The following is a 26,471-nucleotide window of genomic DNA, read 5'->3' as shown; positions in this document are numbered from 1 at the left end:
TTCTGGTACAGAAAGGATTCATGAGGCTGTAAATTCCTGCCCTAGTCTTCTAACTCATCAGCCTCCTTTCTTTCTGGAGTGGTTTAGGATTCCGTTTCTCACTGTCTTTTCAAGAATGCCAAACAGCGTCTAAGCAGAAAGAATGGTGTCTATAATGAGTAAGCAAGGCTTTATTATTATTATTTTTTTTCTGTGGCATGATTTGGTTTCTACATCGACTCATTTCAGAATATTAACGGCCCGTTGTAACTCACAGACAGCACCAGGAGAGGGAAGAAGGTGTGGGGGAAGAGGTTATGCATACTAAGGTGGAAATTTAATGAATACCATTAGGGGCTGTGTCTGTTTAATGAACTTTTCCTCCTGACTGTATTTCTCGCAGCTCTCAGAGACAATTAGCTCGAAAAGAGCCTTCAGACGAGCTGATTTTTGAAGGAAAGTGCTCCACGTACCAGCCTCCAGCAGCCCGTGGAAAAGGAACAACCAAATTGTGTTTATTTAGCACCTGGCACAACAAAGCTATCCCTGGGCACTCGACACCAACATGTTCTGAAATGTCTCCAGTCTCAGCACGCTGCATCCAACGCATCACGTAAAGGAAAGAGTGGAGTAAGTGCCTTCTACACTGAAAAAACAGGACCAAAAAAATTAAAAATCGCAGGGTTAAAAACAATAGCCAGAATGCAATAATTTCTTACATTCACATAAACACCAAGGAACTCCCTTCTGCACACAGAGAACAAATTACGAGGTTACTGAATCAGTGAAGCGTAACATTATTTGGAAGCAGGGCCATTCCAAGCTTGGGAGGGTCACAGGGGTAATTCTGGGGGCAACGTTTAGTGACTCGCAGAAATATTTGGTCATTAGCTCAGGCTGCCAGGCAGGAGAAATAAGGGAATGGCCTTTCTGCTCAATAACAGGGACATTTTGATGTTGTGTGCTCAGCACTGATTAGCTTCTAATACTAGCAACAGTTAAAATACTGGTGAAATACAAGTACAATGACATTTTTTTTTCCGTTTTGGAAAGATTTTAGCTTTGTGCTGTTACGACAGATGGCTATTTTAATTCTCCAGCGATAGTTCAGCTGGGTTAAATTTGTTTACGCTGCGATATTCTGTACCATACCTACAATTAACGTGGCAGCAACATCTCGGAGCATCGGTCGTGGATCAGGACCAAAAGGGCCGAGCCCTCTGAACACCCAAACAAATGTTTGCAGCCTAAATATAGGAGCCAGCAGATGGAGAGAGGCAGTCAGGAAATCACAAGGAAAGCACGAGACAACACAAACACTGCTGAGCTCAACACACCAGTAGCCTGAGCAGCATTTTACTTTAGTGGCTTGTTTCATTCATTCAATATTTAAATAAGTTGTTAGGATTTCTCTTGCTGTCTTGTTTTCCAGTATTAAGTGGATTTATATGTCCTCCTCAGACTTTCTGAGAACGAAAGTAGCCATACACTGAGGGAGTCACCCTAAAGTTGATGGAAATGATTTGGGACAGCAGGTGGGGATTTTCTTCTATAGACCGAAAGGATTTAGAAAGCATTCCGTCCTGTTCTCTCCTACTATTTTGTCTATTTTTCACTTCTGAAAAATATTTATGGCCCCAAATGGAAGCGTTTCACATTTATCCTGCCCTAAAGCTTTTTCTGTAACTGCTGCCACGTAACACCAAGGCAGAAGAGAGGCTGGAGCCCATGAGCTGCGGCTGAGAACTTCTCCAAAGAGATTGAACCTGACTTCTTGGCACGCTGCCCTACCTTTTTGTATGAGAAGCAGAGTCTTTCAGGGCACAAAAGGATATAAAGTGAGTGTTTAAGGTAAAAATCAAACCACTGGGCTAACACCACAATTTCCTGTTCTTTCAAGAAAAAGCCTAAAAAATATTGTTTCATCTCACATCATTCCCTTTTTTAGACCTCTAGCTTTAGCCATATTTTGCTTTCAATTTCAATTTTATGTCATTTTTAAAGAGATGTGTGTACTCTTCATTGCATCTTAGTTATTTTTCCCAGCTGATTCTTCCTTTCTTCCTCCCAGCTGACATTCAGATGCACGCAGATTGTAATAATGCTTTGTTATCACTCATTAATCAGCAGGTCAGACCCAACAGCCTGTTTTTCTTGGGCTTAGTCCTCCTGTAAGAAGCAATAACAGCGATGCAGATCTTCTGTCAAGTTATTACCGTAGGAATAAACAAGAATAAATACACTTGGGATGTCAGAGATGGTCTTTCAGTGTCTAAACTGGACACATTTATTTAAATATCGTGAATGATTTAGCTTTCTCTAAAGAAGAAATTAATTGAAAAGTCTATTTCTTATAATAGAAAATGACTACTTAACTGTTTCCTCTCTTACTGTAAGCTGTTACCATGCTTTCTTGGTTCTTCTTTTGCTTTTTTTGGAACATTTCCTAAGGAATTTTGTTCCAACACAAAACCTTTTCACCTTTGGTGTACACAGGATCCTTAATAGGTTTCAAACTAAGGCCCTAAGACTACAGCAGGAGATTGACCAAGCCATCAGGGAATTTTCCTCATGAATTTCATCGCAAGTTCAGGTACTAAAGTGAGCTCATAACACAAGGAGAACCAGGAGATACGAAAGGACTGTAAAAGCAGGAGGCAGCTCCAGGGATCCATCGAGATGCAATGGAAATGGGGCATGGAAGGACATTTTCCACCCACAGATGCACTTTCCAGGCTAGTAAAGAAGCTCTTTACAAAAGTGCCTGGTAATTCTGGGCTGCAATCTGGCTTCCTGAGCATCTCTGAAAGTCAAAAGATTCCCTCCAGTCTCTGAAAAACAGGTCCCAGGTGAGCTATCTCAAGGTCACTAACTAAAATCACCGCTATCTCTTGGCTGATCCATGTTTCCTGCTTCACTTTTCATTACCCTTCACCCTTTTCTCATCCATTCTCTTTTTTTTTTTTTTTTTAAACTTTCTTTCTATTCATCATTATCTACTCCAACATCTTTTACTCAGTCTTTAGCCTTTCCCTAGGACAGGAACCCAGATGATTGCAATGGGAAATCAGCTCTTCAAACTTCTTTGTGCTTGTTGAGATGTGAAATGACACATTTTTTCCTACCCTTGCTCGCATTATGTCACTGCTAGAAGATATTTGACATTACCCTGGTGCATCACTATTAAAAATCCTTTACATTGGTGTCTAAACCACCTCAACACTTCTTAGGTGAAGAGAAGGAAATAACTGCAGCATCTCGCAGTCTTTGGTGGTTTAATTCGTGATGAATTTTGGCATTTTAACGGCAGGCAGCCGAATTCCAGACAGAACAGAAATGGAAATGGCGAAGGGCCGTGGCTCCTGCTTAATGAGGTCGTGAATTTTCCTTCTCCAAAATGTTTGCTTAGTAATTTCATTAAGGGAAAATAAAGGAACTTCAGACTTTGACTAACATCTGGCAACGAGAGAGAGGGAAAAAAAAGCAGAATTCATTAGTGGCTAGTGCTGATTAGTACTTATAAATAATTTGTGCCTCCCCAAACAAATCCAGCATTTCCTGCCTGAAGATCTTAGACACTCAAAGATGGATTTAATTTACACCTTCATTTAAAGCTAGCCACAAGATGCGAAAATAACAGTTACACAGCCTAACCTGGGTATTGCCACCATCAATTTGTATACAACCCTAATATAAACAAAAAAGCCCCACTCTTTCATTAAAAAAATAAATAAAATCAATTTCCCTTTAGTCAATGCAAGCTTTATTATTTTTTTTTATTTTCATTTTTTATTTTTTAGGAATCTGAAATAGGAAAACTGTTTTTTCCCCCTTTTTTTCATTTTTTCTTTTTTGAATCTTAGAACCACTCAGATTCTATGTTTCGATACCACGGACAGGAGTACTGCACTCATTGTGGCCCAGACAATCAGTCATCACGAGCTATTCTTTGTTTCATTCAAAGGCTCCTATCAACTACTGCACCCTCTTGCAGCGAGCATTACATAAGTCCCCTTATTATTTGCCAAGGAATTGCAACAAGCAAGGTACTCAGCTAATTAGACATTTCTCCCTTTTGCTTTTGACATTTCCATCAACTTGAAAATTTGCAGACTAGATTACTGAGAGAATTTTAAATGAATACTGGAGTGATTAAGCAGGGAAGATGAATACTAATGCATCTCAAACTGGGTTAGCGCCGTAATGAATTTAACATATCTGGTTTTAAAGTGGACTAATTAACAATTAAGTCTCAAGTGAAACTTATTTATATCTGTGTTTAAAAAAAAAATAAAATAACCCAGCCCCCCACCTGCTTAGTTTGGGAGAGGAAAACTTCTCAGCATGCTTCTTGGCAGCATGCGGCTCCTGCAGATTTTCACCTTCTCAGATATTTCTCCTTCCAAGGTATCCACAGGGATGCACAAAGCCTTCCATGGCCCTTTTTCCCCAAGGTATCCTAAACAAGGGATGGTAAGAACATAATGACAGACAGCCTGTTACATATGGCTTTTTTTTTTCCTTTACCTTTTTTCTTTTTTTCTTCTTTTATTCATTTATTCCTTTTTTTTTTTTCTTTTTCTCTTCTCCAGCTGAAGTAGAACAGAAAGGGATGGGACTGCTACTCCCTTTGGGCTAAAACATCTCTGACAGGTGAAAATTGCAGCATCCCAAAGGGGATTAGCGCAGCATTAACTTACTTGTCAAATACAAATGTCAGGTTAATTTTGTTCCTAGCTCGATATTCAGAAAATACACGCTTTTCTTCCAACACCTCTAGAAAGGTTCCTCTGTGCGTATTTTAATTACAGTGGAAATGGATCTAGCTGTATCCTGGAGTGCATGTGTGTCTATGAGGTCCTCTTAAATAAATATCTTCTATTCAACACCTTATTTACAGACTTGAAGGCTTGCAAGAACCACATCAGTTCCTAGCCTACCTGTTTAGAAAACACAGGCCTGAAAACTTCACCAAATTTTCTGTAAGTAGATAGAGTGCTGAAAACTTTGCAGACACACTGCTGCTGCCTGGAAGCTAATGATAAGGGAAGAGGTAACATATCTCCCTAGCCCAAGCCCAGGAAAACCCTGAAATCAGTATAAATGATGGGTTAGAAAGGAAACAGAGTAAATACGTTGTAAATTTTCTATTTTTTTCAACGCTAAGATTGTGGTTTGGAGACGGGTGAAGAAATTTAGTTCAAATAAAATGCACCCAAGCCACTGCAGCTGGAATTTTACTGGGATTTGTGTGTAGATAAAGTCTTTTACAAATCACAGCTGCTTTCATTCTTTATGTGTGCATATAACCCCCTACAAATACTATCTCTGTGTAATATATATCATATATAAAAACCTAAACATTAAGGGCGATAAAGTACATTTAATTTACTACCTGAGCAGGCGAATATTTGGGGACTAAAAAGAAAATTGTCAAAATGTCAGGAGAAAAGGAATGAAGGTAAAAGAGGAGAAAATGGGATCTTAGCCAAATGCTAGATGTTTTCTCGTGTTGCAAGTAAAGCAGAGGGCTTTGGAGCTACCTAGTCTTCAGCTGATCTGAAAGGTATTTCCCACCTTTTAAATGCAGGTGTGCTGATTTGGATCAGATTTCTGTAATTTACCCTTTTCAGTCCTTCGTGGGACTGTTTTAATTATAAAATCACATAGTTCACTTCTGTAATAACCAGGCTTTCTTCCCTCAGCTAGCAACGTATTTCCTTTTTGTGTATCATCAAGGGTTTTGTCATTTCATTTTAAATTTTGTTTAATTAAACCAGCTCTATATGTCAATTTGCATATGTTCTTATATCTAAGAACAGGAATTATGTCAAGTTAGAAAGCAAATTTATTTACTTTCAGAGAATGCTTCCTCTGGCACTGCACATACCCCACATTACGTGTCAAAAATAAATATATCTAGGATATTCAGAATGGATTAATTGTGTCTTACGAGGCTACCATTTTATTTTTTTCCCCTTACGTGGGCTCACATCCTAATAAAAATCATTTGCCATCTTTAGTCAGATATTAAAAGTCATTTAAAATCAACTGAAAACCGCTCGACTTGTCAGGCACCTATAAATGAAGACAAATGATGCAGAGAAAAACCCCACAACTGCTCTATTATCTGAAATGTTAGGGAAATATTATTTGCAGAAATAATTAATGAAGATATGACAACTGCTGAAATCATTCTTCTTTGTTCAACTGCTCCAAAATAAAAAGAAACCGCCTATTCAGAGCTTCAACTGACCAGTGTGTGCATCCAAAGACAAAGAGGAAGGAAAGGTGATAAATAGAAGGCTAGAGACGGTTGGAAACATCCCAGCAAAGTGCCACCTGGACTAAACCCCAAAGCTGGGGCCATAACTATTCGCATTATTAATACCATTATCCTTTTTCAGTCTTGTTTGCAGCCCAGGATTGCTCATCGCTCAGGCCAGGAACATCTTCTTTGTGATCTGCAGCTCCTCACATCCAGGATGCGCCCAAATCCTGCCAGTTATTTCTGCAGAACACCTCCTGGATCCTCGTTCAAGCCATCTTCATCCTGTATCTCGATTACTGAAGCACCCTGCCTTTATTCAGGCCCCTTACAAAGAACATTTTCCCTCTCCATCACCTGAACCATCAAAGCTCTTGGTATTTTTCCTTCCTTGACCTGTGAAATGGGAAAATTGAGGAGGGAAAGGAGTTTTCCTGGGATGTAGTGGAGAGCAGTCATGCCCAGCATCAGCAGGTAAGTCAGGATGCACCACAGCTCCTGGTGCTATCAGCATCTCTGATAGCACTGGGCTGATTTATCTCCTCGCTGCAGGTGCAACCAATTCCTTGGTCTGGGGGCAGGAAGGAGCAGCCTGGAAATCACAGCACACATTTTTCTGCCATCTGCTGAAGCACTGGACATGGCCCATGCCCAAGATTGGTGTTTTATTTAATAATTTTCCTACTATGTGAGGATTTACCAGTCATTTCCACTGTCCTTTCTTCCTTTATTCACGTGGAAAGTTGCAACCATGTCTGGTTTTATAAATAAATTATTTTCTTTCCTTTTTCTTTTCAATCTCCATCCTTGGACATACTCAGAATGATTTTCCCTAAGCAACCCCATCTAACTTTAAAGTTGCCCCTGCTTGGGGTGTGTGATCTGACACTAGGTGATCTTCAGAGGTCCTTCCAACAGAAAATATTATATAAAATATTGCATAATATTATATAATTTAATTTAAGATTCTCAACAAGAAGAAACATTTTCATGAATAGCAAATCAGGTTACATCAAAGAGCTGGAGTGCCACACTTCTGTTTGATAAAATATTTGGGCATCAGATTTAAACTGTAATGCTCCAGGGCACATTTTTTAAAAATCCTGATCAATTTTAGTTCTTAACTGATAATACTTGGTAGGTCTTGACCGGGCACTGGAGCTTGTCAGTGGATTTCTGCATGAGGAAAAGTGGTTTATGTGCTCAAAACTATATATAAATGTATATATATATATTTTTTTTTATTTTTATTTTTTTTCAGGGGCGAAATCCAGATTTTCCTCAAGGCTCCTGGATTCATTCTTCGGTTGCTATGACTGAAATGTGGGAATTAAGGCGCATCCTTATAGCTGAACAAGACTGACATCATTAGTTCAGACTTTGCTGCTGCTGGCAAAACAATGTACGTTTCATTTTAACTTTGTTCCAGCTATAATATTTGTAGACAAAGATTTTCAAAGACACCTAAAAGTTAGGATCCTAAAACACACAAAATTCCATCAGAATTTTTATCTGTATTATTTTGAAAATCTCAGCTTAAAACATTGTTTTTTAAAACTGCCCTACACGGTTCCTTTGATAAATAATTAAAATGTAAAGTGTTCATTGTTTCAGAACCACGGTTTCAAATTTGGATTTATAAAGGGGAGAACTTAGTGAAATGGCTCATTCAACTTTCTGGCTCTGATTGCCTTTCGCACATGTCATTTCTGGGAATATTGTGCTTCTTAATGATGCATGCTAGCTGCTTTACCGTCCCAGACTTTAATTCTGGGGCAGCGCTCACATTTTCAACCGATTCAGCAGAAAAAAAATCTTCTTACTGTGGAATTTTCTCGGCCAAGTTGCCCGAAGGTCACCTTGGATATCGATTAAAGAGCTCTCTCCTCTTTTCATCTTAGGTCTTTGCTGGAATAATCGTGGCCCCTTGAAAACGAACCCTAAGGAAGATTCATGGAAAGAAAAAAAATGCTGTGAGCTTCTCCCCATCACTCCTGAACAGCAGATACCAAAAAGAACCTGTTATTTCCCACTGGGAACCCTAAAGGGTGGCTCCAGAAGTTTTGGTGGAAAAAAATGATATTTCTCTATTCCTTTGCTCACCAAAACCTGACATTGGTCTGCGTTTAAGTGAGTGTGATGAAGAAATACCTATTAAATTGGAAAGGCTTCCTCCAGCCATCTTGGAAATCCTGAACTGTTCGCTCACAGCTATACCTCTGACAATTATTTCCCTGCTGTCCACAGCCATAAATATGGATAAGGTCAGTAATCCAAGGACGTCGTAAATAATACCGAAATTCCTTGTTGGTGACACTCGATTCTTGCTGATTCCCTGATTTTTTTTGTGGTTCTTCACTTTGGTTGGCCTATTTGTGCTAAATTAGAGAAGTTTGGGGGCACTTGAGGCTATTAAGTGAAAATATGTTCTTGCAGAAAATATGGATATTATGTCCATGCCATTTTGTCACATGGCAGTAGAACACCAAATCCATCAAGGACACTGATGATCTTATGGGTCTTTTGCAACCTAAATAATTCTCTGATCTTGTATGACACAGCAGCACGGAACAACTTCAAACATCAGTATGTAAGGTGACAAGCTCCTGTCTGCGGTGACATTTTTCTTAATGTACATCCAGAACGGAATGGGAACGTTGTTGAAACATTTTCAACATCCTCATTTAGCGAATAGCTGGAGGCAGATGAACCAGCTATTGTCTGCCACTGAATGAAGGCTGCAAGATGAAACAAAAATAGCCTGTCAGGGTTCCAGGCATACATTTCCTATTGTATTTGTGCTCAGCAACAGCAGAGAAAAACCACAGATGCCACGCTAGCATTTTGTAATCAGCTAATGGACATCAATAATATATAGCCATCAGAAACCTGTCTTGAATATGCCTGGGATATGCATAGGGAGGTAGAGCATCTCGTGTCTCAGTTCAGCAAGCATTCCTGGCCAAATCACCATTTCTGGATATCCTGTAGGGATGGAATTTGTTGTGGAGCTGAATTGGTTGATTTGTGATTTATCTATCATTATTTATCCATCATCATTTACCTTTTATCATTGACATTTTATCTTTTTTTTTTGTGCCTTAGGAAAAAAAAAAAAGGACACGTGTGGATGCAAACTGAAAGCCCAGGATTTTGTTTAAATGAGAAGGTAATTTCAAGCTCAACAGATTTCTTTTTTTTTTTTTTTTTTTCCATACACAGCTAATTGCCTGTAAACCATCAACATTTAAGAACTGCGTTTTCAGGACAGCTGGACACTGGAAGATTTTGAAATATAACCTGAAGCAAAGCAGCTAAACTTGAGGAATCTCCACACATAAATTGCGGGTATGTAGGGGAAGGGAATGCTTTTAATTAAAGCAGCTTGTGTAGTGTATTATTCGAACACACACAAACCATACATACATATACACTCTGCACAGATGCTATATGATGTGATATGTCTCAATATTACATGTGTGGAAGGGATCCACAGGTGTCTTCGAGCCCACAGGACCACCCAAAAAGCTCTTCTTGGAGGCCGACAGGGATAAAGTGACAGGACCTGGCCCACGTGTGAGCAAGAGGGATGCTGACGGCGGTCTGAACATGCTTTTTAGTCTAATAAATCACATTTAGGAGCCTGTGCTTCTGAAAGATCAGATGCCATTAATTCTATGACATAATTTAAAGCAGGTTAAAGGGAAATTAAATTTCACTGAATAATGACGGTCGGTTCTTGCATAAAAGCAGCTTCATTTATGGACGGCGGATTAACTGCATTAAGGAATCAATCCTTAGTTGATTTGCCGTAGCTTTACCTTGTGTTCCTGTGTACCTTCATTTATATTAGCAAGTGGTAGCTGTCATCAGACCGGGCCGAGATGCAAATTCAGGGCGCTAAGGGGAAGCTTGGATTTTCAACTCAACCAAACACCAACCCTCCTGCTTCTGTCTCAGCCCTGCTTTTGCAGCAGCAAGTGAGCAGAGATCCATATTTCATTCTTCCCTTGTCCAAGCCAATTCGGTGTCTCCAGACCTGACTGGCATGCCAAGCAACCTCTGCTTCCCATCCCCAACAGCGCCAGCTAAAAGAATTCCCCAGTGCAAGGCTACCGCCGGTTTCTTGACCTAAATTCATTCAATCCTCCTCCGTGTGCCACCCCAGAAGGTCACAGTTTGTATTGGCAGAGGACATATTGTATATATTCAAAAGGAGGCTGGGATCACAGAAAAACCCCGGAGATTACAGAGGCTTTTCTACGTCCTGAACAAAGATTCAGCGGTGCACTCGCAGGAGGTTGGTACCTCGGTGGTCAGGGGACTGTAGCAAAATGCAGAACAATTTTTTTTTTTTTAATATCACGACTGGAAGGGAACCAAATCAGACGTCTGGCTTTCAACAAGTACAAAAATAGCCTTGTTTAAAGTCTTTTCAATATTTAATTTATCCTTTTTTTTTTTTTTCTTGTACCAGCTTCAGTTCTTCAGTTGGTATTAACGTGAAAATCCTTCATTCACTTCTATTTTCTCATGAGTTTGTTTTCTTGTTTTTTACCTGGACCAGATTCTGTATTTATGTCATGATTTCAGAATAATCAGGAGGACTTGTTCCAGCTTTACACTAAATTACAACTAAATGTTAGCCAAGGGAGAAGAGATGCTTTGGGGTTTGTTCTCATTTTTTTTCACCTATAAAAGACCCTGTAACTCTTCATGTTTTTTTCTTTCATTTTGGTCTGCATCTTGCTCTGCAGATCTTGAAATCCCTTCCTCCTTTGCATAGTGCCTAGACAATATAATAAAAACTAATAAGCATCCACACGGATATTTAAGGCTTTCCCTGGTGAGCCATGACAGTTAGAGAAGTTTTATTTAAAAGAGAAAGAAACTAACAAAAACAGACTGCAGCTTTTTGAATACGTAGAATTAGTATTTTGTTTTTTACCTGGGTATATCACCTGATTTTGAATCATTTTTTAGCACCTAAAGCTTTCAGTACCTAAGAACATAAAGTACTAATTACCAATAATTGTATTTATAAGTACATAAAGCACCAGTTACCAATGGGCAGGTGTCTTTTTATTTTATTTTATGTAGACATTTGGAAATGAAAAATTAGATTAGAACAATCCTCATCATTTCATTTACACGTGAACACCAAAAGCACCAAATGAAGATGGTTATTGGAGCCAAATGGCTGATACAGGTTTAATTCAGCTTGTTAATGGATTAATTCAGCTCCTTTTTAATCAGAAAGGCTTTCACCATTTCCTTCTCCAAAGCAGCTTTCCAACGGCAGGTTTATTGCAGGAGGAACCCATCAGTGGCAGGAAGGAACATGGCACCGAACAGAATTTATCAGAGATTTCAAGAGGAAAAGGTCTGCCCGTGACATTTTAATGGGACAGACATGCAGCAATGGGTGAGTTTTAAAAAACTGAATTGATATACTCCAAATTGAATCTTGTCCACACCCAGGTCTAAAAGCTTATCCACTCTACCTTGGACTTTGGTACAAACAAATGTCCTCTGAAACTTCTGGTTCACGAAGAGGTTTGGAGATGATTAACTTTTATTGGTATTGTTTTATCCTAACCAACCCTTCCGTCCCTAAATATTAATCTCAGAGCTTTTTATACGGTTGCTACTCAAGTGAATATTTCATTACAAAGTCCCTTTAGCAACACAGAGAGGAATTGAGAGCCGAGCTCCCTCTTTGTGCCTAAACCAACTCCTTCTGCTGCAGAATCTTATTAGCAAACCCCTGGAGGAGCAGCTCTTGTTTGTCTTGGGAAGAAAAACAAAGTTCTTGTACACTCAGCGATAACGCTTTAGTTACATGCCTCATTTTATGAAGGGCATTATCTCTAATACGTGTCATTTCGGGACGACTGGAATATTCATTTGGTTTGATGGTGATAAATGAGTTGTAGAAAGTGACAAAGGTTGGAGATTGCTTTGTTGATCTAACCACGTTCCAAATCCGCTGAACTAAGAAAAAAAAAATCCGTCTAGTTTGATGAGGAAATAAAAAGAGCATAACCTGATGAGTATCTAAATGGACTAAAATGAATTTACCGAACTAAACCAGCTCAAGTGTGCAGCTTAGGCAAGAGGCCACATAAAATGCGCGATGCTTTCACTTTGCTTTCTGCTCAATTATAAGATTTGGAAGCTAAATGGGACCAAAAATAAATAAATAAATGTTACAAATGCATGTCCAGTGGAAAAGAGAGGGACTTTTTGAGGACAAATATACCCAAACCACTGGGGATGATTTGATAGAAAGGTGTATCAGGAGGATAACTGTAGTAGATTTTGTTCAACCTAATATTTAATCAAGGCAAGAGGAGGACTGTGTGAGCAAGGAGCATCAAACAGGTTATCTACATCAAGAAAAAGGACAAAAAATGACGTGGTCCATTATTATGGGGACAGGTTCATTAAACCTTAATAGTATGCGATGCTGCTGAGCAAATATTGGAGAATAAATGAACATAGGAAGACAAGTGGAAAAGAGGGCTTTGAAAAATGCAGTATAGCTTTTCTGGGACAGAGAATCTAGAAAATAAACAGCAGATTTGCTGTCAGTAAAAACTGAGTTATTCATTTTTTATTAATTTATTAATAATGTTTATTAATCTATTATTATTCTATATTTAATTTATTAAAGCATTTGGCATAGTGCCACATAAAGACAGCTTTAGGAAAGCAGGAGAAGAGGGGAAGCAGAATAAGAAATTTTGTACTTTTCTTTAAACAACAGCACTGAAATAGAAGAGAAACTTGGCAAAAACATCAGTGATTCACAATTTTGGTTTTGGTGGGCATCTATAATAAATTTAAATGTGAAGAATGAGGAAGAGTGGGCAAACTGTGCTGCTGGAACTGAATTCTCCCAGCAAGGACAGGTCTCAGTGCCACGTGCACACTGTAATGCTTTGTGACAGCAACATAAATGATGGTTGAATGCTGATTTTCCACTTTCAGCCAGCGAAATGATCACATTACAGTTATTATAACTAACTCCCATCACTATATTCTCATTGTTTGGCACCATCAGCTGTTGTCCATTAACACTTCTAATGCTGGATAATTTGCCATTTTCCTAAGCAATCTCTTGAAGTCCTCAACAGTTGCTTACTCATCATCTCACGCTCTATCTGTTTTGCAGAAAATTTGGAGGAAAGGGAGCTGTCTCAACCATGAAGCAACCCGATTGCTTCCTCAGCAGCCCACTTCACCCAATCCAAAGAAAAAAATGGGTGAGTATTCTTAATAATTAAAAAAAAATGACATTTCTTTAAACAATGTCACCAGCTTTATTATACTGAATTGGCATTCACAGTCAATTAGCTACCTGCAGAAAGAAAATATCTTTAGTTTTAACTTGAATCTGCTTGCCTTGAGAAGGAGAGAGGCAGGACACGAGCTCGTTGGGTAACTAATGCTGAAGGTTTGCTGCAAGAATAAGTCTTGTGAAAAGCTTTTATCCATCTGCTTAGAGTCTAAGTCCACCCAATAAAAGCTATAGCTTCAGCTTCTTCTGTATTTAGGAACTTGGCTGCTGGTGACGTGCTAAATTCAGGAGCCTAAACCCCGTTATGCTCCTGAGCAGTGTGCATGGCAGGCCCAAGGTCTGTATTCCCTGCACACCCAGGAGTAAAATTGGTATTGATTAAGTTTTTGCAGATGAATTTAATGTTTGATGGGCATATAGCAGGTAAGCATTAGGTACAGGAGCTGCCACGTCACATAGTATTGCAGGGATTTTCCTTCCATCTGATTTCTTCAAGCAACCCGTCCATGAACTGAGATTTGAGAGCTAAAAGGCATGCTCAGCTGTCAGCTTTTAGCCTGGCTCCGTGCACATGTTGCTCCAACTCTCAATTATTTGCTAATCTAGAAGACCTACGAAGGAGGTGGATCTGACCTTTGAAAATAATCCTCTTAAACGGGACTGTGAAGACGGGATGTGAACTCGACTTCCTTGACCCGACTTCATCAGCGAACGCTGATTCATTGAAATTGAAGCATTTTGCTGAAAATAGAGCAGTTTCGATGGAAATTTCCCTGATTCCCAGGCAGGAGCCTGGGGGAACTGGCTGCTTTTAGAGCAGCTCTGCTCTCCCTCACTCCAAGACACCCACACCTTGCAGGTAGATCCTTCCTGAGCAAACCAGCTTCAGTGGGAACTGCCCCTTGAGATAACCCTTTAATTTTGCTAACAGCTTTCTCCGTATGGCTACTGCATGATTATTTTAACACTTTCTCTGTAGAGTCTCACCCCAGATTCTTATAACAAACGCCTTGTAACTCGCGTGACCTTTCCTAGCGATACATCACCGGTGACTGTATTAATGATATTTTATCGGCAGGGAGAGATTTAGCATGGCAGGCTGTCTGCAGAATTTAGTGCAGGGTGCTTTCCGTCCAAGTAAATGGCAAGACTGGACCCAAATTATGCCCACGTACACACGGAATATATGAGAAATCTTAAAGGCGTTTGGATTCATTCAGGGAAGGCGAACCCTGCCCTGATTAAAGTGCAATAAAGCAGCAATTACTGTTGCCACTCCTTGGAGAGGGGAAAAAGTCTTGGCTCTAAGAGCGGGTTTAGAGCAAAATTGACCAGTTGTGAGTTAGTTGCCAAGAGCTGGGTCTGAAATCAACCTCTGTCCGTGCTGTGCCTTTCTGCCTCTCCCCTTTTCTCTCTCAAAGAGGCCTTCAAGGCTGGCAAAGAGCAGGACCTGACCAGTCACCTAATCAAATCAGCGAGCACAGAAAAGGTCAGAGCTGTTGTGGGAGAGCGTTGGCTTTCACAGGCTGTCACCGAAGGAGCCTCAGAACATCACCCAGGAGCTCCTGGAACATTACGGAGGGAATTCAGCCCAAATCTGAGAGGGAAATATGAATCGCCTCTTCACTCCGGGTGCTGCTGGGTGGTGTTTGTTCCTTCCTGACTATTTTTCAAAAATCTCTGTTGAAATTAAAGCCGTCTGGCTCTTTTCCACAAGCTGCTGGGATCACCAAATGTCCATCCCGGGCTACCCCACCTTCCACCTTCTTGGGGTGGAAGCTTTTATCAGACAGCTTGTGGCTAATATCGAGGGCTGGAGTGGCTCCTCGTAGCCTGTTAGCCTGCACTAACATTTTTCTCCATCAACAGCTTCTTGACTAGGCTGTGACTTGAATTTCAAAGAGCCCGGTGACTGTGCTGTTTGCTTTGCCGAGATGGTTTTATTAGCGCTGCAGGATAAGGGGTAGGATCTTCAGAGGAATTTTTTTTGCCATCCAGTCTGGACGAGTGGAGCTGATCGAGGAACAAGCACTTCTGGGCTCCCTCGTTTGCTGTTCGGAGTCCTGAGGTTCAGTTCATTTGTCAAGTTTGAATTACCAAAGATGTTTTTCCTGTCATTTCGACATAATTTTGCTATTGCAGGCAGCTCCATCTCTCCCTGACTTCTTCTTTCCCCTGCAAATAGCCCTGGGAGGACAGGTCCCAGCCCCTTGCTTGGGTTTTTTTCTGCAAGACCAAGAGATGAGATCTGTGGAGAGAGCTCGCCGTGTGATGTGGTATTGCTCTGGAGCACCACGTTTAATTTTAGCCCGGATCCATCCCTTCCATTCTCAAACAACAAGATTTTAAGTTCCTCTCCCCTCAGTGTCTTTGATCTCTTAACATCTGCCCGGGAGAAAAGGGGTGAAAAAGCAATTTGCTACACACGCCCAGGCTTTGAAAAAAAAACACACATTGCATTTGGGATTTATTCAAATAAACCACAACATCAGAAATAAATGTAAGGCTCCGGAATTCACTTTGCATGATTAATACTTTTGAATATTTCCGTTTAACTTCCCAAGAAATGAGAACCTTTAGTTTCCTGCTCGATAGCCGCTGCGCGATGAAAGATGCTGAAATTGGATGTTACAGGTCATGGAATTGTATTTATGTACCCATTTCATGCTTCAGAAAGCTGCCCGCTTCAAATGTAAGCCTTGATTAGGGGAAAATGCTGCCTATCAAAATAAATAAATAAAGGGGCTTCTCTTCCTCTCCCTGGCAGAGACATGGACGTGGAGGCAAAGGAGGAGAGGGAGCATCTAAATGCCAGCTGGGGTCTTTAATTTATCCCCATTGCCACTGCTGCTACAAACTTTTACAGAGGCTGAGCCTTTTGGGGATGATTTTAGGGCTCTGTAAGTATGCGTGGTGCTTGTGAAATGGGATGAAGAAATATCTGACTTTCTGTCAAACCTCTGTGAAGTATTTCCTAGGGTCCGGGTTGGCAGCACGTCGCCGTAATATCGGCCACGTCTTCGTTCGATCACACTTGCTGTGCTTTTTTTTCCCCAATTTTGCGTGATTTCAGGTTCCTGAAAATTCATTTGGAGCAAGAATGTCAAACCAGGTGGTTATTTCAGCATTAAAATGTATCGGGCAAAATCATGCCGCTTTTGAGGCATGATCACCTTTACTTTAAAACTTATTTTTGTCTTAGGAACGACATCTTTGGAAACGATCGCATACAAAGGCCTTAAAGGGAGGTAAAAAATGCTAAAATACAAAATCAGCCAAAAACTTAACAGCAATACTTCACAGCTTGCTCGTCGGCATATGGATGAGGAGGAACAATGTGTGAAGAGCCTGGCTCATTCTTTCCAGAAGAGGTTTACCCAGAGAGACCCGCCGGCACCATCCAGAATCCCTAATGCAATCAGCATCCTCAGCCCTGCCTTTCAGCCTGCTTCTGGAAGTGGGATAAACTCAGAAAGCAATTTTTTTTCCCTCTGATAGCAGTCAAACTCTCCTTTAGAAGGATCCCAGCACTATTTAGTGACTGTGGATTGAGTTTTCCTGGCTGGTGTCCCCCGTGTCCTGTGATGCTCAAGGTCTTGCTTTGCTGGGAGGTGCTGGTGCCGGTGCCAGGGGAGCTTTTTGCCAAAAAACATGGATTTTAATGTGAGAGGTTTCTTTTAACGTTCCTTTCTCTTCTGAAAATGGTAAGGGCTCTGAAGAAAAACGATGCCACACAGTGTTGAAACGGGAAAAAAAATGACTTCTGTATCTACTTGGGTTATGCGTCTGCTATTATTCACCACGTAGCTGCATCACCATCTCATCTTGCCCAAAAAAAGTGATTTACCACCTCTCTGATTCATTTCTGAATCAAAAATCACTTATAAAAAAGAAAAGGGATATAACAAGGGCGTTCAGAATAGGAAACAAAGTGCTGTAGTATCTGACACCTAGCAAGAACCTCCCCTTGAAATTATGAGAATTCCTCTCATTTTAGGTAACAGAAACGGTCCCAGTGGTGTCCCAAGGCTGGAAACCTCAAGAAAATGACAAATTCCAAATCTCCAGGCAGGGATGAGCAAGAAAGATATTTTTTGCAATAATTTAGAGCCCTGTTTAATAAGCATCTTGCCAAAAATCTTGTATTCAAGGGGCGAACATGCTGTGATGGAAAGGGAAAAGGTGATTTCTTGCTTCTTACTGTGTTCGTCCTTGTGGCTCGCTTTTGTCCTTGCTTTGTCCTTTGGCCTGCTCAGGCTGTGTTTCAGAAGTCCATGAGCATTTCCATCCCAAACTATTGGTAGAATGTATAGGAGATGGGGTTCCTTGTTATTTTTGAGACACGGATAGCAACCCTGAGGCTACCCGTCCACTCCTGAAGTCAAAAAGGTATTTATTTCCAAACTGAAAACATGATTTTATTTTTTTTTATATGATCTTAGTGACCTCTGACCAGCACGAGTGGCTGAAGGACGGATTCATTTCCGAGCTACTTCTCTCTGAGCGATTGAGAGAGCATGGGAAGCACCATACAGGAATGAAAATGCTTGGTGTTGGAGGAAGCACAAGAAGGTTACAAGAAAAAGAACATATTTTTATAGGACATATTTTTATATTAAGGACATATTTTTATATTAAAATAAGGGGCACTGCACAGGTGCTGATCCTGGTGATAAACCACAGAGCCCTGTGTGCCCGCGTGTGGATTATCGTGCTGGTGGTTATTTGAAAAAAGGCCTCACCTCCTGCATCACCAAAAATTCTTTGCCTCACCCATCACCTTCACCTATTAATATTTCCAGTGCCTGCCAAAAAGTTAGAGTAACTCCACCATCGCTTAGGAAATTAATTAACTGCTTATTGTTATTAACAATTTCTATGTTGGTCGAGTCTCGGAGCTTGACTGGGACTGTGGATTAATTCTCCATCACGTTAAGTACACGGGGAAACGATGGTGCTGTCACGAGGAATTTATAGTTTGGATCATCTGAGCATGCATTGTACTCTAAAGCCATTTTTCAGTTGTGCCCTTCGTTACTGCTCAATAAGAGGCATTTAAGAGCAATAACAGCCCATCGCCAGGAACAAAGTTAATAGGGGCGATGAATGATCTTCTGATTGCATCTTCTGAATTTATGATGTGGAAGAAACTCTCCGCCGAAGCATGTCGATAGAGATGACATGTTTTCCTTCCAAATGCCACCCGCAGTAGTTCCGCACCTTCCAGAGCTGTGTGGACACCGAAAAATGCAGCTGGGTGCTTGAGTGATGCGTGCGCTTGTCAGGCTGCGCTTCTTAGGCAAACCCATTACAGCAAATCCACAGGACGGCACCAAAAATGATGAATGGATGAGCTGCTTATTTATGAGCCAAGTGCACCAGAAGATAAATATCCGTGTGGTAGCTTGATTAAATGGTGTCTAAACAGTGTAAGTGGAAGATGATGTATCTCTGGAAGGAGGGGCTGCATGGAAATGAAGAGGTGATATTGTCTTTGGTGTAGCGTTTAGAGGGACAATAAATGGATGTGGTGCTGGGCTCTGTGTGACGAGGAAGTGAAAATGAAGTAGCGTGGAGTAGTTGCTTTGTGAGTGGCACTGTGTCCTTTATGATCCGGGAAGGGATGGACTAGCACAAAATGCTTGTGTCCCCTTCCATCCCCCATGGTAGAGCAAATCGGAGATGTATGGGGCTCTGCCACTTTACAGGGATTATGGTAGGTGATGTGAAGACAATTAACTTAAAAGGCTAAATCATGGATAGTCAAGTCATGGATAACTTGTCTTTCAAAACAGTGAAACGTGGATTAACCAAAGAACTGTGGTTTGCACTATATAAAATACGTACTGCCCTTGCCTCCTAACTAAATGTTTATTTTCTCCTCTCCTTTCCAGTGAGTAGGTTGGTCTTGATCACGAGACTGCTAATAAAAAACCTGCGGCAGCTTGAAGGCATGAACAAGGTGCTCATAGATGGCTCAGGAATTTAAAAAGAGAACAAAAATTTGGAAAAAAAAAAAAAAAACAAACTCTTCTGCCTTTGTGGCTTTGTTGGAGTTGGCACAGAATATGTCCCGCACCAGAGCCAAGTGGTGCTGGGAGGTGGAGTAGGAAACTGTGAATTTCCCCACAATGGCTCACCCGGGCCCAATTTTCTCATTAACCCTTCTTACTGGACACCTTTACCTATGAACTCTCTTAAATTCAGTAGCTCACATAGCAGATATTTAAAGCCCTTTTGTGCAGCTGGCTTAGTCCGTAGCCACGGTGACCTAGTGGCTATTTATTATTTTTTTATTTTATTTTTTCTAGAGCCATGAAGTCAGTCTTTATTCACATTTTCACAGAGCTGAGTGCTACAGATTTATTTTCTTTTCCTTTTACATCATTTATTTTTTTTCCCTCACTCTAGATTCTCTTGCAGAAAGCATCCTGAGTGACATAACGCTGCCACGAGGTGAGGATCTTACACACAGCTGCGTGCACTCTGCACTGTAATGCAGCCCCGCTGTCAACAGACTGCAGTGTCTGCTCAGGTTCGGGCCGTGTGGTTACACTGCACAGCCCTTAGAAATAAAGAAAATGATAAAGAAAGAAAGAAAGATGTGAAATAGTGTGCCTGACTGGGATTTTTGCCAGGGCATTACCAGCATAATCACAAAATGGCCCCATGAAGATGCTGGTGAGCGTAACCTGGTTGGGAGCGCTGTCCTGCTCAAGTATTCTAAATTAGTGACTGAAGGTTTCGAGACGTGAGGAATTTTGGCCTAAAAGATGATTTTTAGAAAGTTATAACTGCCGAATGAGAGTGCTTAGGGGGAAATTGTCACCTCAGTTTGTGCTTGACGGCAACAGCTCAGTTACCTGTGAGGTTCCTACAAGGGATGGCACCTAATTTTTGCAGGAGAACAGCAGAATGTGTTCTTTAAAACCTCATTTTGGTAGAACCCACCTCAAATTAGTGAGGATTTATATGGGAAAAAAAGTTATTGCGAGAGGTGAACTGGGAAGGAAGTAATAAAAATAATGTGGTAAAAATCACATTTCTTACAACCGACACAAGCTTAGCAAACAGAAGGATTATTGACATAGTACGGAGGTTTAGAGATTGATATTCTATTTCCGTCCCGGATGCATTTTCTGTTTAAAATTAAATTTTGATTCGCCTGCGGTTGATTTGATTTGAAACCAGCTTAGGAAAAAAAAAAACAACTTTGACTTTGTAAATAGAAACCCAGCTGGTTCAGGTGCTAACCACAGCCATGAATGGAGAGGATCTTTTCTTTTGGAAACAAAATTTCTCTGTTCTTGTCAGGTGAAAGGATGGCCTGGTGGTGAAGCTCTCTGCACAAAATGAAAATTGGGCTGAATCTGATGAAGTGGAAAATAAACGGGCTTCATCCTGAGTGCCCAGAGGCCTGCAGCGCGTTAGGCTCCTTGCATTAAGCCCGGTCGTGACCCCCACATGAAAACACTTTACAGAGGCTTCGAAAAACGTCACGGGAGACGGGGAAGAAAGACATTCAGATCCCAATTCACCTTTTTTTATAGATATAGGAAGAATTCAGAGCATCAGGCTACAGGAACATACCCGTTGCTATGGGGGTGGGAGTAGGCCTCGAGGCCCTGCTCTTGCGCTTGAAGCGAGGCACCACAGAGCAGGAGCCCGCTCCAGCGTGAGGTACCAAAAGGATTATAACTCATTGCCTCGTGGTTAAAACACCACAAAAAAAAGCATCCCTGCCTTCTGGCTTCGTCCTTCATGTTGATGTTTGCTGGAGGGCAGTCCCTGAAGAACGGCGTGGACTCACCTCAGCCAAATCGGGGCTGGAAACCTGGCTTATTTTACTTCGTGCTTTCTGGCAGGCTCAGGAGTTTAATTTTTTCCCTGTCTATGGTTCTGGTTTTAGAGATGAGATCCAGGAGATGCCTCCCAGAGCAGGCTGGAGCTGCTTTACAGCTCAGGGGCTCCCAGCTTTCCCTGCACATCGTGCAGGAGCTTGGCTGCCTGCCGCAGGCTTGGGTTTCCACTCCGGGGGCCCAAGCCTTTGGAAGTTATTAAAAAGATTTTGATCATTCCTGGCCCTGACGGCTTTGCAGCCGAAAATCCAGGGAGATAATAGGTGAACAAACTGTTCTCTGCAGTAAAGCTTCTGCTTCCTTTCGTGTCCCACTGCACACACGCACAGCAAACAACCAGGACAGCGAGGAGGGTTACCAGGGGATGCTGTGCCTGCAGGGCGTTTAATATTGTATGAAAACCCTCCGTTCCCCATCGTATTTTGCAGCAGAAGACATTCAGGGCTTTTATCCATTCCCTTATATTCCTCCAAATATTATTCTTGACAGTTATGCCTAGTTTAAGTCTAAAAGATTTAGCAGTGAATCTTTAATATTATTTAAACAGATTACTCAATTCCAATCGTAAAATCAAAATCAATGCAAAGGATAAATCCTAGAACTGAGACTAAACTCATATATAATTCCAGGTAGTCCTGGGACATTGGTAGAAATAGGATCTGCGTGAACCCAGGAGGAAATGCAAGGACGCGAGGTCTTTACAGGAGCAATTTGCATCGGTACCACTTGATCCAAAGCCAGGTAAATGCGAAGGCAAGTCATTAAACTTTGAATTACAGCCCAGTGAATGCGGTTCTTATGCAGAGGTATCTTTTCCTACTAAAAATTTACTAATTTCCTAAACTAACTGGGACTTATTCAGCACGATTACCAGATTATTGTTATAATTTTGTCAATAATTTAAGGCATTTACATTGAATTGCCAATTAATCAGATAACCAAACTGACAAAGACATGAAATTATGAGTTTAGCACACGAAATTCATGGTTAACTCCTGCAAATGCTGACTGGGAAAGTGCAGAAGAGATGACTTTTCCTTAGCGACCTTGTAATCGAAATATAGACTCTTCTGGGCTCCTGTACTAGTGGGTATGGGGTTGGCTTCCTTCCCAGATGAAGCACTGCTCTTGGGAGATCTGGGTTTGATTTCTGCTCCTATCCCTGCTTTGCCAAGTGCTATTGGCTAAGTAATTTCACCTCTCTGACCCTCATTTTTTTTTTGTGTGTGTGAAAACTGGAATAACAATAGTACCGATACTGATTGCGGTTATTAATCATCTGGGTTCTTGGGATGGCAAACATTGTAAGAAGGGGCTTCAGTGAGATTTATGGTAAAATTCACTTAGAGCTTGAATTAGGAAATTAGTAAGTGCGACTTCAATGGAATGTTCTCATTCATTTGAACATAAAGAAATACCTGAATGTCTTTTTTTTTTTTTCTTTAATAGAAAACCCACAGACAAAAGAGGAAGGAAGAAGTAGAGCCAGCTTGCTCCCAGCCAGCCTAGGGAACGTGTTGTGAAAAAAGTTGTGTCTGTTGGCACTCAAATGCAAGCAGGTTTTCTTGACAGCCAGCTGCCTTTGTTGGGATGGGTGCTGTGTTTAAGGATCGTAGCCTCCTAAAGCCTTGAGAGGTGGAAAGTTCAGCCTTTCTTCTGCATTTCTCTATATTTCAGGCTGCAGTTTAGCTGCCATCATCTCTACCTGTACTAACACACATTTCACTAGAGGATGCTCCTTTTCAGCAGGTTGTGTGCTGGAAGTTCTGGGTTACGAGCTTCACAGAAGAAATGAGCAGGTATGAATGTAGCAAATGTCAAAAGGAAAGCCTCAAAAATGCATTTCGACACATACTGTGTGATTTTGAAGTAGTTATCTCTATCTTACCACTATACTTGGTGCTCGGTCCTTGGCAAATTTTCCAGCACTTGCTGGAAGCTCAGTTTCTTTCGGAAACTGTCTGCCTCCGTTTGATTTAAATAGAGCTGCACCTCGTTGTTCATCACTGTTGCAAACTCACTCTTTAAAGTTCACAAGAGAGCTGCCATTCGTCAGGAGCTCCGCTCTTCATCAGGATCCCGAATGTGCCCGTTAGGCTTAGGATACGAAAAAAAAACCTTAAATGACCTAAATTACAGGACTGAGAGCCAGGAAATTATTAAGCAAGCTGTTCTGTTGATTAATGGGAAAAAAAAAGTACTTGTCACAATCAGATAGGTCAGCTGATGGGCAGAAAAGATATGGGGATGGCTTAGCAAGCTATTTCTCTCCCCAAAACCAATGTCAAACAATACTGCATTACTACATTCACCTTTCAGAAAGCTTCATGCATTTTACCAGCCATGCATGTTTTCTTCTCCTCTTGGTGCAGCATCTGGTTTTGAAAACATCATGTGTTTGTTGTAGAGAATTAGATTCCTATTTTTCATCCTCAGTGTGTTTCTGTGGGTTTGCCACACCTGCAGAGAAATAATGCTCACTGAAATGAAATACTTTCAGAGCAGTAAAATTGCATCTTCCCAACACAGACAGCTACAAGTCGAATTAAATTGATCATTAAGGCTTTAATCAGGGGTTTTTACAACAGTGTACAGTTTCAGTAGCGCAACACGGGCTGCATCCTTGGTCAGAAGAAAAGCTGTCAGAGAATAATGCTGAGCAAGGCACTCTCTGCATTGCCACCTCCCGAGGGAGAAGGAAACGAGGATCTTTGCAAACTTTGCCAAGCTGGTAGGGGAAAGTGATGAAAAAGTTCACAGTTTAGGCAGCAAAATCTAATTAGCTGCAAACCTCATCTCTCAAGCACTCAGGCAGCTTCGAGATGATTCAAGGGCACTACTGCTGCTGAGTGTCAGGAGGAGCACTTCTGGAAAAAAAAAAAAGCTCTGTGCCAAGTGTTTCTCCCCAGGAAGAGGACTTTGGCTGGTGTTTGGCTCAGGAAACGCATAGGGTTAAAAAGGATGAGCTTGCAGAAAGCCTCCAAAGAGGAAGTTTCCAGTTCTGGAGAAGAATACGTAATTCTCATGACTTTGATCGAAGCAATTGAGGCAGAGCTTTGCTTCCTGATTGCTCTTGAATGAAAAAGTTGGTTTGGCCCTTGACATTGATTTTTTATTTTTTAGATTTTATTTGCAGGTGGAAATGATACACGTTGAGAGAGAGAACATCTCCTGGCAGTACCTGAGGTGGATATACCAGCTCTGCGTGGCCATGCTGAGATTGATTAGATACTTTCCTGTAAAACAACCTGCAAACCCTTTGAACCAAAGGTGCTGCTGTGCATCAAAGCTGAATTGTTAAGATATCTGCTGGAATGGGGGTGGTTTGCTGCGACTGCCATCAGAAATGTGAGCAAATCTTCTGGGAGGCATTCTGAAATGGTCCATTTAATTCTCAAATATCCCGTACCATCTAGAGCAGTGCCTGGGAGTGCCTGGGGAATTGCTGGCTCCGCTTTTCAGAAACTAGGTCTGCTTGTGTGCTCAGCTCTTCAGAAAGAAGCGACAGGCATCTTGTGGCACTGGGGCTAAAGAGTAGATCTGTGCAGCAGCACAGAAGTTGTTAAACAGAGCAATTTCTTTAAAGGCAGTGGTGGTGCTGCTCAATATCCTGAACTACAGTAATGCAGTGGTCTGAAAATGTGACTTCTTGCAGATGGAGTACCATGAGATAGCCAGGAAAAGGCAAAGGCAAAGGCAAAGGAAAAGGAAAAGGAAAAGGAAAAGGAAAAGGAAAAGAGACAAAGAAAAAGAGACAAAGGAAAAGGAAAAGAAAAAGAAAAAGAAAAAGAAAAAGAAAAAGAAAAAGAAAAAGAAAAAGAAAAAGAAAAAGAAAAAGGAAAGGAAAAAGAAAAAGAAAAAGAAAAAGGAAAGGAAAAAGAAAAAGAAAAAGAAAAAGAAAAAGAAAAAGAAAAAGAAAAAGAAAAAGAAAAAGAAAAAGGAAAGGAAAAAGGAAAAGAAAAAGAAAAAGAAAAAGAAAAAGAAAAAGGAAAGGAAAAAGAAAAAGAAAAAGAAAAAGAAAAAGAAAAAGAAAAAGAAAAAGAAAAAGAAAAAGAAAAAGAAAAAGGAAAAGGAAAGGAAAAAGAAAAAGAAAAAGAAAAAGAAAAAGAAAAAGAAAAAGAAAAAGAAAAAGAAAAAGAAAAAGAAAAAGAGAGAAAAAAAGCAGACTAGGTCCTCTAAGTAAATCAAGTTCACTTCTGCAGTTACAAAAAGAGAAGGGAAATCTAAGTGCATCAGTGAAAAAAGGTGTAAAAAGGGGATAAAAAGATTTGGATGAGATAAACAAGTAAGTGTCACCAGTAAGAAGACATCTTAGCACCAGCTAAGAGACTTTCAGGTGTCACAAAGAGGTGTTTTAAGCATTACAATGCACTGAAGAAAAGCCTGGTCTTTGTTAAGTAGGTGGTACAGCAGCAAAACAGCAGAAATTTTTATATAAAATTAAAATTCAATGTCTTTACATTTATTTGTTTGTTTGTTTGAAGGTCTGCAACCATTACCGAACGTGCTTACGTGCTTCCTTATGGGTGACATCAATTCCTTGCTGCGCTGGAGTTAAATGGGTGCTGGCTAATGAGTTATTGATCATTTGATGGAAAGTGAGGGGTTGAAGAGACTGACATCGTGGAAGGATAACCCTCTGCCTGCTGAATTCACGTAGCCATCACTCACGGGGTTATCAAAGTCAGATATCAAAAAAAAACCTTCCTGGGTCATTTAATCTGCCTGCCCTAAATATGGCTGGTCCAGGAAAAGGATAAAAAAATGTTTGTACAGTTGAAGTGTTCCATGTGAATACGTATGTTTGGAGGAAGAAATAAATAAATAGGCAAAACTGAAACAAAATGGTTATGTTTGACTTTCTCGTTCTGTTTTCCGTTCCGACTTTTGTTTTGTTACTACACTGACCTTGTAAAAATGAGTATGTTGATTTCACAGAAAAACCTAATTTTCATTCTGTCGTTGCAGTGCTCTGAATTCGGGCGGTTTGCAATCTGCATTATGACAATCTTATTTCACCTTCGGAAAAAAAATAAAAAATAAAGTACAGAAGTGCAGCACA

General features: G+C 40.7%; 2 long non-coding RNA genes across 2 annotated transcripts; one reads left to right on the top strand and one right to left on the bottom strand.

Moving 5' to 3' along the window:
• Positions 1-1,268: 1,268 nt before the first annotated feature.
• LOC137847087 (uncharacterized) lies at positions 1,269-6,767 on the bottom strand. Its single transcript, XR_011090791.1, has 3 exons — positions 6,371-6,767; positions 4,292-4,438; positions 1,269-3,435 (listed from the first exon to the last, which is right to left on the bottom strand). It is a non-coding gene; the product is annotated as an uncharacterized lncRNA (long non-coding RNA).
• On the top strand, positions 6,583-26,471 carry LOC137847086 (uncharacterized). Its single transcript, XR_011090790.1, has 12 exons — positions 6,583-6,721; positions 7,509-7,649; positions 8,149-8,511; positions 9,470-9,595; positions 11,561-11,672; positions 13,425-13,515; positions 13,807-18,979; positions 19,452-20,006; positions 22,039-22,150; positions 23,087-23,208; positions 24,533-24,757; positions 25,894-26,471. It is a non-coding gene; the product is annotated as an uncharacterized lncRNA (long non-coding RNA).

The sequence above is a fragment of the Anas acuta genome, chromosome W (assembly GCF_963932015.1).
Source record: "Anas acuta chromosome W, bAnaAcu1.1, whole genome shotgun sequence".
Lineage (NCBI taxonomy): Eukaryota > Metazoa > Chordata > Aves > Anseriformes > Anatidae > Anas > Anas acuta.
Note: the sequence above shows the minus strand (reverse complement) of the source record. Positions and strands in the feature narration are given on the sequence as shown.